The 11,984-nt window shown below is 45.9% G+C and overlaps 1 pseudogene; it reads right to left on the minus strand.

Moving 5' to 3' along the window:
• Nucleotides 1–6,049: 6,049 nt before the first annotated feature.
• Nucleotides 6,050–6,608, minus strand: LOC102831519 (annotated as a pseudogene).
• Between the last annotated feature and the right edge of the window lie 5,376 nt (nt 6,609–11,984).

An 11,984-nucleotide genomic window follows, 5' to 3' on the forward strand; every position in this document is an offset into this window, starting at 1 on the left:
ATCTGAGCCAAGTGCTCTTCACACAGGATTGTATTTAATCTCCACCACAATGCTGAGAGTAGGTCTTATTATCCTCACTTAACCAATGATACACTGAGTCTCAGGGAAGTGAACCATGGGTTTCAGTCCCAGGTTTGTCTAGTTCTGTGCCTGTACTATTTAATCTCCCACTCTGGGAAGAGAGATTTTATCACTGGAAAAGAGGGTTGGTCCTTCAAACTAGACTGATCCCTTATTTGCAGGCAAACCCACTGGGAAAAGCTACTATTGAAGCTTTATCAGTGGCCCACACATTAGTGGAGAAGGCTTATTTTTGATCATTGTACATTGTACCCTATTATTATGTTTTCTTATTTTTTATCTCATTCAGTCCATGTTAACAAGAGCAAATATCATTATTGCCATTTTACAGCAGAGAAACTGAGACTCAGGAAGTGAGCAACACCCTGGCTAGCACGAAGGTCAGCTCTTCATGTCCAACCCCTCCACCCACATGGCCCATTCCTCTCTCTCACCACCTTTCCCCAAGAGCACATCTTGATAGGAAGAAGGGAAGCAGCTTGGGAAACCAGGACCTTGGAGAGGGGGTATGAGGGGGGAGAAACAGGCTGCAAGGAGAGAACACAGACCATATGGGCATTTGCTGGCCGTCCAGATTTTCAACCTGGTATCCTTGGCTTCAAGAGCTGCAGACGGGAATGTAAGGGGCCTCCTTCATGAAGGCAAGGACAGCTGTCCTGCATCGTCTCCTCACAGCCCTCCACTGTCTGCCACTTTCCTAGCCAAACTACCTCCGGTGGATATGATCCATTGACGATAATTATACATGTGGACGAAGAAAAGCAGGACTCAAGGTTGTTTGTAAGTTAAGTTAAACAATGTAAATGCTTGTTTGGGGAAAAGATTTTTCTGTTTATAGACCATCAGCGGCATTTAGCTGCAGGGCTGTGGATGGCTCACTGTCCTTCCTGTGATGTCAGGGATTTGAATTCCACTCGTTTTAGTAAAATCACCAGAGAAGCATTAGACTTTCTAGTGTAACTAGAGAACGGTCTTTAAAAAAAAAAAAAAAAATCAAGATCAATTTTTTAAATGTGGGTATCTCCCAAAATAATTCAGAGAAGGCCTAAGGCAGGTTTTTTGGGGTTTTTTTTAACATTTTGTAGTGTGCTGGTCCCCTTTGTCATCCGCTGAATCCTAGATTTGAAAGAATCTATACTTCTACAAGCGACACCGCCATTGTTGTTGTTGTTATCAAGTGCCGTCGAGTCGATTCTGACCCATAGCAACCCTGTATAGGGTTTCTACCGCCATAGGTCCCACTTATCCTACTGTGGTTCATTGCCTTAATTTTCATTAAAAGGAATAAAGATCTGTGAAAATATATATTTTTTTTCTATCCCAAATTTTCTGACTCCTTGAATTCTATCCTTGAATGCCTTGGGGATTCTATGTAGCCCAGATTAAGAACTCCTAATCTAGTTCTATGAAGGAGCGCTGTAAATCTGTAGCATAAGCACTGGACTGCTAACCAAAAGGTTGCTGATCCAAACCCAGCAGTCATTCCTCAGAAACCCTACATAAAGTCGCTATGAGTCAGAACTGACTTGGCATGTACCAACAAACAACAACAGTCAGATTATATATTTTAAAGTATGTATATGTAATAAGGAGTCCTGATGTGGTGCTGTGAGTTAATGTGCTGGACTGCTAAGTTGCTTTGAACCACAAGGTTAGCAGTTCAAGCTCACCAGCTACTCCTCATAAACCCTATACAGGGTCACTGTGGGGAGGAAATCAACTCGATGGCACTTAACAACAACATATGTAATAAGGTATCCTGGTGTGGCACTGTGGGATAATGCACTGGACCACAATGTTGGTTTTGAACCTCAAGGTTGGGGCTTCAAATTAACCAGTCGCTCCTCGGAAATCCTGTACAGGGTCACTATGAGTCAAAACCAATTCAAAGGCACCTAACAACAACATATATAATAAAGGAGTCCTGGTGTGGCATTGTAGGATAAGCACAGGACCGATAGGTCGGCAGTTCAAACTCACCAGCTGCTCTTCGGAAACCCTGTATTGGGTCTCTGGGAGTCAAAACAGACTCAACAGCACTTAACAAAAACAATATATGTAATAAAAAAGTCCCTGGTGGCACAATGGTATAAGGTTGGCGCTTTGAACCGATAAGCTGTTCAGCTGGAGAAAGATGAGGCAATTGGCTTCTACAAAGATTTACAGCCTTGGATGCCCTACAGAGCAAATCTACTCTGTCCGTAAAGGTGGCTGCGAGTCAGAAACCACTTGGAGGCAGTGGTTTTGGTTTTTTATATGTAATTGCAAGAAGCCCTGAGGGTGAAGTGGTTAAATGTTCAGCTGCTAACTGAAAGATATGCAGTTCAAACCACCAGCCACTCCTCTAGAGATGACCTGGTGATCAGCTCCCATAAAGATTTACAGCCTAGGAAATCCTATAGGACAGTTCTATTCTGTCCTATAAAGTCATTATGAATTGGAATTGACTCAACCACACACAGCAGCAAAAACATCATATGTTGTTGTTGTTGTTGTTAAGTGCCATCGAGTCAGGTCCGACCCATAGCGACCCTGAACATCATATGGAGCTGCATCAAATGTGCTTTCAAAACTCTGCTTAAATTTAGAAAGAAATGACAGTGTCAGGAAGGTAGTTGTTGTTAGGTGCTGTTGAGTCAGCTCCGACTCATATCAACACTACGCACAGCACAACGAAACACTTCCCGGCCCCATGCCATCCTCACAATTGTTGGTAGTAGATCTCACTAAACGGAGGGCCTCTCAGGCCAGGGCCTAGGGTTCCTGCTGTGGTTACTCTGTTTATCCTTCCAAGGAAAACGGAGCTTCTGTTTCCTCATCAGGAAAGTGCTGTAAGAACTCACCTCTCCTCTCCACCCAATGCTACAGAGCTGGCCTCCCTCCCATCAACTGCTTTTGTGTCCATCTTCACATTGATGCACTTGGCAGAAGAGGAATTGCATTGTTGTTGATAAATGCTGTCAGTTCCTACTCATAGCGACCCTGTATAAGGTCTCCGAGGAGTGGCAGGTGGGTTTAACCACCAACTTTGTGGTTAGCATCCCAGGGCTTACCCTACAGGGACATACCTGAGAACTGAATTAGGTTTGGGGATGTTTTGACTGGCTTACCTCTCTGGGAGGGTAACTTCACAGCTGAGCCCTTATGGGCTCCCAGACTCTAAGGCCCTCCTCCCTAGGGCCCTGAACTGCCTTTATCCTGGGGACTGTCTCCTGGAAGTCTTTAGGTGCCTGCTTCCCCTCTTGACTCATCTGCTGGAGCCCAATGAGGAGCAGAGTCATGAGCCAGCAGTGACTAGATCAGGGTGAGAAGCTCACATGATGCCCTCAAGTGACACGAGGAGTACAGCGGCCGCAAGGGTGGTAGGGCCAGCTGCAGTCAGTTGGGAAGGTCTCAGACCAGAAGAGCAGACAGGCTCAGAGGAGGGTGCCACCCAGCTTCTCACAGTGCTTCCAGACAGGGCCCAGAGCTCAGGCTGTGACTCAGAGCTCTCTGGACACCTTTGCTACCTTCTCCCCACTGCCAGGCCACCCTTCTCCCTGTCCAATTCTCAGTGCCTCCAGGACTCATGCTCAACCCTCAGGTCAAGGTCTGCCATCCAAAGCCCTCTGTTCCAGAACCTTCTCCCCTCATCCCTTCTGCTTGCCTATTGAAACCTACCTGTTCTGTATCCCATCAGCCCAGCACCCTAACCTCCCGGTCATCTGTCTCCTTGTTGGATTGACTCTTACAAGGGAGGGTAAAGTCTTCTCATCATTACAATGCTTAGCACCTGGTCAGCACTCAACATGCACACTGGCTGAAAGGTGTTGAGAGAGCCCTGCACCTGTAATTATTATTCTAGAATCCAAACTGCACCCAGGCCAGGGGCCCAGCAAGCCTCTTCCTCCTGGTGTGGCTGCAATCACTTGTGTACCTTTGTGTTGTTTTCAGATATTTCCCTTTTGTTTTCCTCTTCAGAGTCACAAACATACCCCCAGCCCTAGCCAGCAGCTGCCCCAACATCTCGGAGTGTGTTATCCAGCCCTCTCTCCATCTTTGGAGCCTACCAACAACAACAACAAAGTTGCTGTGGCGTTAACTCCAACTTCTGGCAACCCCATATGTGTCAGAGTACAACTGTGCTTCGTACGATTTTCAACAACTGTTTTGGCAGAAGTAGATCACCAGGCCTTTCTGCTGAAGTGCCTCTAGATGGAGTTGAACCTTCAGCCACTCTGTGCCTCAGTGTTGTTGTTAAGTGCCGTGGGTCGGTTCCGACCCATAGCAACCCTATACAGGGTTTCCAAGGCTGTAAGTCTTTACAGGAGCAGAAAGCCTCATCGTTCTCCCGTGGAGCAGCTGGTAGTTTCGAACTGCTGACCTTAAGGTTCACAGCCCGATTCATAACCGCTATGCTAGCGGAGCTCCTTATGCTTCAGTGTAGTTATCTGTAAAATGACAAGCATCCTGTTGTGATGCTACAGGACAAGGCACTAGACCCAAAGGTTGGTTTGAACTACAAAGTTGGAGGTTCAAACTCCCCAGCCTCTCCTAGGAAACCCTATACAAGGTGGCTATGTATGAGTCAGAACTGACTCGACAGCACATAGCAACAACAGGATAATAATAACATAACTTCCCTCTTGGTAGATATACGCACAGCTTGAAAATTGTTTTCTAAAGTGGTCGTGCCATTCCGCACTTCAGCAGCTGTGTATAAAAGATCTCATGGATCCATATCCTCTGCCATCTCTGTATTGGCAAACTTTAAAATTTTTACCAATCAAATGGATGTAAAATAGTATGCAGTCTAGTGTTTATTTGCATTTCCCTGAATGCTAATGAGGTTGAGCATGTCTTCCTATGTTTACTGTTGTTGTTAAGTGCCACAGAGTTGGTTCTGACTCATAGCGAACCTGTACAGGGTTTCTGAAGAGAGACTGGTGAGTTTAATACATGGACCTTGGAAACCTAATACAGGATCGCTATGCATCAGCACAGACTCAACAGCACTTAACAACAACAATATATATTCTTAGGAGTCCTGGTATGGTGCTTTAGGATAAACACTAGACTGCTAACCACAAGGTCAGTGGTTCAAACCCACCAGCTGCTCCTTGGAAACCCTATATAGGTCTCTATGAGTTGGAACCTACTCAATGGCACTAACAACAACATATATTCTCAGGAGTCCTGGTGTGGTGCTTCAGGATAAGCAATGGATTGCTAACCAAAAGGTTAGCTGTTCAAACCCACCAGCCACTCCTTGGAAACCCTATACATGGTCTCTATGATTTGGAACCGACTTCATGGCACTTAACAACAATATGTATTCTTAATACTAATTCTTTGAAGATAAAATAATTATATTCTCCCAGCTGCAGTCTTATATTTTCACTTTCTTCAAGCTATCATTTGATGAGCAAAAGCATCTCATTTTAATGAAGTAGAATATCAGAAAGGTACTTAACTATATTTTTTTCTTAAAGTTTTAACTTTTAACATTTAAGTTCTTTACCTAGAGTTGATTATATATGGTGTGAGGTAGAGACACCCCCTCCCAGGGCCCCCACCATATATATAAACAAATTTTCTAGTTCTGTTTGTTGGAAGTCCTAAAACCAATCTTAACGGAATCTTGAAGAGTCAGGAATGGAAGGTCCAGGTGAAGTTTGGCTGACTTAGAATACCCTCTAAGGCTGATCCATAACTTCTGAAATGGAACACAGCCTAGGAAGCTAGAGACTCAAGGAGTCATCCTGCATTAGGCCCAAGTAGCCCCTGCCTGCTTCAGAACCCAGCATTGGCCATCTTATTAATAGATACAAGGTCTGATAAGGCCAATCATAATCATACATACAGTACAGAAAAGTGTCGAGTGAAAAGTTAAATTCTCCCAATGCCAGTACCACAGCTCAGAGATAACCTCTTTAATACTGAATGCTTTTTTTTTTGGTTATCAAATGATCCTTTATTGAATATGTTCTTAACTAGATGGGCATTCCACAGCACCTATGATGTCATGAGGGTGTCGGCCATCAACGTTGCAGCCCACTGACTGGGCAGTCCCCAGGATCTCTTTAATGGTCCCAGAGAGTTCTCTGGCCAAAGACCAGTGTCGCATCTGACAGGCAATGCTGATGATCTCATCTAAACTGATATTTCCACTGTGCTTAATATTTTTCTGCTTCTTTCTGTCTCTGGGTGGTACCTTGAGAGCTTTGATGATCAGGGCAGAAGCAGAAGGCACCACCTCAATCTGGGCCTGTCTGTTCTGAATGGTCAGTTTCACCGTAATCCTCAACCCTTTCCAGTCACCAGTTGCCTTGGCAATGTCATCACCAACCTTTTTTGGAGACAAACCCAGGGAGCCGATCTTTGGGGCCAGAGCGGACATTGCCCCGACTTCCCCTCCAGTGCACCTTAGGTACACAACTTTGACCTTGTTGGGGTCGAACTTCGGAGGCATGGCGGAGGCGGCTGGTATCGGATGAACCCAGATGCGGGACGACCGAAGAAAAGTTGCACCTACACCTCCTCCGAGCCGAAAGCGGAAAGCAATACTGAATGCTTTTTACCTCATAAGAGTTCTCTCCCAAGGATGGCAGAGAGAAGATGAAGGCTGTGGCAGACACTGGGAGAAGTACAAGAGTTAAGGTGAATGGAGGTAAATACAGCTAACTGATGGTACAGGGAACGGATTGCAATGAAAGAAGTCCTGTTAGCCAGATTACAATTGGGCTGCTAACTGCCAGATCAGTAGTTCAAATCTACCAGTCACTCCACAGGAGAAAGATGAGGCTTTCTGCTCCTGTAAAGATTTACAGCCTCGGAAATCCTATACAAAGGTCACTATGAGTCGGAACCAATTAGTGGCATGCAATGACCACTCTATGAATCACTGAATGTAACACTGATGGTCTACATTGTAAACCTTCACTCAATTCACAATAAAAAAAATAAAAAAAAAAAAAAAAAAAAAAAGTTTTCTCCTTACCTGCAGAGAATATACTTATATTTCTATTTCTTGGTTATCTCTAGAAGAATTCTAATTATTCTCTGCTGGAAAAATTCATTTCTTTACATCTGTCCCACCTCTCCTCCCTTCTCACCCCATTCCCTTTGTGTTTTTGTTTTGTTTTTTAATTAATGTTAAATGTTATGGCAAATCCTAGAGCTGCTGTCACAGCTGTATTGCAGGAAACCCAGCCCTATGAGGTTGCCACCCCGCAGCAGGATGCCAGACAGGACACTTCCCATCACCCACTTCCTGATTCCAGGCATCATCCTGAGTTGGACAAAAGGAAAACAGCCACTTGTTGTCTGGGGCTCATCCCAACTATGGTGCAAATGCAATGACTGGGCCTGTTTCCTGAATGGGGGTGAGTAGCTCAGGGAGGGGGTGGGAAAACACTGGCTGGGGATCCAGGCTTGTTGATGCCCTGTATGACCAGGGGCTAGTCCCTTTCTTTATATGTGAAATACAGCATGAAGGTCCCTCCCACCTTGAGTTTTCTGTGATTGTTGTTGTTGTTAAGTACAGTGAAGTTGTTTCTGACTCACAGTGACCCTGCACAAGGTTTCCAAGGCTGCAAATCTTTATGGGAGCAGAAAACCTCATCTTTTCTCCTTTGGAACATCTGGTAGTTTCAAACTGCCGGCCTTGAGGTTAGCAGCCCGATTCGTAACCACTACGCTACCAGAGCTCCTTTTTCTGTGATTAGAGCTACAGAAAGGTGGTCCTAAGGAAGACTTTCTGACAAAGACTAGAAAATGCCCTCTGTGAGACAAGATGATTACATTAATATTGTTGTTATACTTCCTGTAGGCCAGGTACTGTGTCAAATGCTCCACATACATGAACCTATTGAATCCTCATCACTCTTCAGTGGGCATTAGTCTCTCCACTTAACAGATAGAGAAACTGAGGATCCAAAGGTTAGGAAACTTGTCAAAAGTCACAGGACTTAAGGGTCTTAATTGTTCTCTTTTCCGCACCCTTGCAGAATTCAATTCAACCCATCAGTTAGTGCTATTGAAGAACTTGGATATTTGAAAATGCTGACAACCTCCAGGGTCCCTCTGGACCTCCGGAATGTATTAGAAGACAGGAACTTAATCTTTCCTGAGTTCAAGGAGACTCTGCCCACGAGATCCACTTCAGAGGCTGACCCTGGCTCTGTCAAGGGGACTGTTCATGCCAGAGGAGAACAGGAGGCTGTTTGGCCTGGGGAGATCTTTGCTCACCCAGCAGAGACCCCAGACAGTTCAGTGTGGTTTGGTGGCTATTCCCCTCCCCCAGCTCTCCCAAAGGCAGGCCCTACATCCATTGCCCATCCTGTTGACCGGCACACACCACACTCTGGAGATCCTAGGGACCCACAGGTCTCACTCAGTCTCAGAGTGGCCTGGCGTTGGCAGCAACTGGGGCAGGTCTGCTTCCCTTCAGACTCAAGGCCACCACGGGGCCAGTAAGGAAGGAAATGAAGGTGGGAGGGGCCCAGAAATGCTGATTGAGCTGGAAGGCTGCCTGCCAGGGGGAAGCCCAGAAACGCCCAACCTAGATCTGTGGGCAAAATCACCCAGGCATCTCTGTGGGCTCAGGGCCACAAGGGCCTCCTCTTGACCACCCAGCCCTAGCTTGTAACCAGGAAGTGGGGGATGGTCACACTGAGTGAAGGACTGTTCAGACGCTCATTAACTGCCCATATTGATGTTGCCAAGTTGGTTGCGACTCATAGCAACTCTGTATAGGGTTTCCAAGGAGCTGGTGAGCTTGAACTGCTGACCTTGCAGTTCAAACGGCTTTGCAGTCTGGTGCATTAACCCACAGCGCCACACCAAGACTCCATTAACGGCCCATAGAAACGTTCATATCTGAGTCAAGCCCTGCCCAGAGTCTTCAGGCTGGAACGCTGTCCACTGGAGCCCAACATCAAGAAATGAATAAAATAGGAGCCTTTTGAAGCTGGGGCAAACCTAACAATGTTCCAGAACCTAGATCCTAGAGGCTGATGAGCTTCCCTGACACCGTAGGCTCCTGTCAGTCACAGCCAACCTCATTCTCAGCAATAGCCAAGCAAGGCACCCATGTCTGTGGCTCTCATCACAGTCTAGAAGCCAGTGAGTGTCAAATTTGTCTCCAGCACACTTCTGGCAATTAACAGGGCCCCTCAGCATAGTCCCTATCCTCTCCCAAACCTCTCCCTCCCCCAGTGCTCCCCATCACGAGGAAGGGTACCTCATGCCCTCATTTTCCTGAGTCATCTCTGAAACCCTGCGCCTTCCTTCCCTCTCCATCTCGCTCACATGCACAAGGCCTCAGAAATCCTCATTCTGCTTCCTCAGTATAATCTACCATCTACTCTGCCCTCAATGTCACGGTCTCGGTTCAAGCCCTCAGCACTCCTCACCTGGTCCATCACAACCACCTCTTTACTACTGTCTCTGTTCCTACACTCCAGCCCATGGCTTGACCTGCCTTATTTAAAACCCTCCTATGTGGCAACAAGAAACAAAGGTCTGGTGATCAGCTTCTGTAAAGATTAGCCCACTGCCCTACTACCTTCAAGTCAATTCCAACTCATAGCAACCACATAGGACAGAGGAGAGCTGCCCCACAGGGGTTCCAAGGCTGTAAATCTTTCCAGAAGCAGGCTGTCTCATCTGACACATCTGCTCAATTCTACTCTGTTACACATGATGTTACCATGAGGCACAATCAACTTGATAGCAAAGAGTTTGTTTTTGTTTTATGAATCCTGTTGGTTTATAGGACAAAGTCCAAGCTTCCTAGGTATACATCATGACCCTTTGCTTTCTCCCACCTTATCTCTAAGTCCCCCAACCCTTCCTCAGTACCTACTGCTACAAGGTGCCACACAAGGAATCTGCCACCTGGAATTCTCTGTGGTTTTGTACTCTTACTTGAATGCCTTCCCTCTCTCCTGTTTGGTAAGCTCATACTCCTCCTTCAAGGCCCAGGCCAGGCTCACCTCCTCTGTGGAGCCTTGCTTGATTCCACCAGCCAGTGCTGGGTTAGCCAATAAACAAGGTAAACACAGGCGTCCTTGTACTTACATAATAATCTATAATGAAGAATTTCACATTTTTTTAAAACCTCATCCAAGATTCTGCTTCTAGGTATAACATATCTGTTTCTATCCTTACCCCATAGCACCTTCCTACAGAATCAAAGTCTCTTCACATTTACAGTCCCTGACAGGGACAAAGTACCCAGTAAACAAGGTAAGCACAGTCTTACTTGTGGTTACCTTGTTTGTTGATTAATCTGCCCCTGCCGCCAGCATAGAGAAGCTGGTGGATCTTTGCTCTGTGCTGCAATAGAACATGCCCATCTCTAATACAGGTTTGTCCCACAGTGTTCCCTGTGTCAGACTGTCTGTCTCCCCACACACACACCCCGACCAGCAGTGAGCTCCGTAGGGAGGGATTCCGTTTTATTGTACTTGGAATCCACAGCACCTAATGTAATGTTGGCAGAGTACCTGCCCAGCACACAATATTATTACCCATTTATTATATCCCTACTTAGACGTGCCAGGCCCTGAGCTAGACGCTTTATCTAAATGATCTCATTTTATCCTCAAAATCACCCCACCAGGAGTGACTGTCTTCCCTAGAAGATGAGGAGACTGAAATTCAGAAAAGCTTAGCAGCAGCCTCACATCAATCACACGGTGCAAAACTGGTGCTAAAGACCGATTTTCCAGCTGCGGAACCTGGCTCTCCACCAACCTGGCCTCACTCCCTCACCAACCCTAGCTGTGGTCTCTAGGGAAGCACCAATTCCCAGAACTAACCAGACCTGCATGTGGAAGAAGAAACCCTGTGTCCATTCATTCAGCTAACAAGTTGAGGTGTCTTAAAAAGGAACTTGAATAGGAAGCCAAGGAAAAGCCAAACCAAAAATAATTTAAAATAAAAAACAGATGGGTAAATTCAGGTCCTCCCTCTGGGCTTTTATTTCCTTTTTTTTTTTAATGCAGCAGGTGAGATTAGATAGGCTCAAAGATCCTTATCAGTCTCCATGTCCTTTGATTCCATGATTGGTTTCTCAGATGGTGGATTTTGATGGACCTCGATGGCACTTAACAACAACAACAACTGGTAGTGTAGTGGTTAGGAGTCGGGCTGCCAACCTCAAGGTCAGCAGTTCGAAACTACCAGCAGTTTCGCGGGAGAAAGATGAGTCTTTCTGCTCCTGTAAAGATTTACAGAACATGGGAACACTGAATGGTTTAAAATGAAGAAAGGTGTGTGACAAGGTTCACCATACTTATTCAACCTGTTGTTGTTGTTGTTAAGTGCCATCGAGTCGGGTCCGACCCATACCGACCCTGTACAGGGTTTCCGAGGGTGTAAATCTTTACGGGAGTAGAAAGCCTCATCTTTCTCCCGCGGAGCGGCTGGTAGTTTCGAACCGCTGACCTTAAGGTTCGCAGGCCGATTCGTAACCACTATGCTACCAGAGCTCCTGTATGCTGAGCAAATAATCCAAGAAGCTGGGTTCTATGAAGAAAAACGTGGCATCAGGATTGGAGGAAGACTCATTAACAACCTGCGATATGCCAATGATACAACCTTGCTTGCTGAAAGTGAAGAGGACTTAAAACCTCTGCTGATGAAGATCAAGAGCACAGCCTTCGGTATGGATTACATCTCAATGTCAAGAAAACAAAAATCCTCACCACTGGACCAATAAACAACATTCTTATCAACGGAGAAAAGATTGAAGTTGTCAAGGACTTCATTCTTCTTGGATCAACTATCAACACTAGCGGAAGCAGCAGTCAAGAGATCAGACAACGTATTGCGTTGGGCAAATCTGCTGCACAAGATCTTTTTCAAGTGTTGAAGAGCAAAGATGTCAGCTTGAGGACGAAGGTGGGCCTGACCCA

This window comes from Chrysochloris asiatica, unplaced genomic scaffold (genome assembly GCF_000296735.1).
Source record: "Chrysochloris asiatica unplaced genomic scaffold, ChrAsi1.0 scaffold00004, whole genome shotgun sequence".
Lineage (NCBI taxonomy): Eukaryota > Metazoa > Chordata > Mammalia > Afrosoricida > Chrysochloridae > Chrysochloris > Chrysochloris asiatica.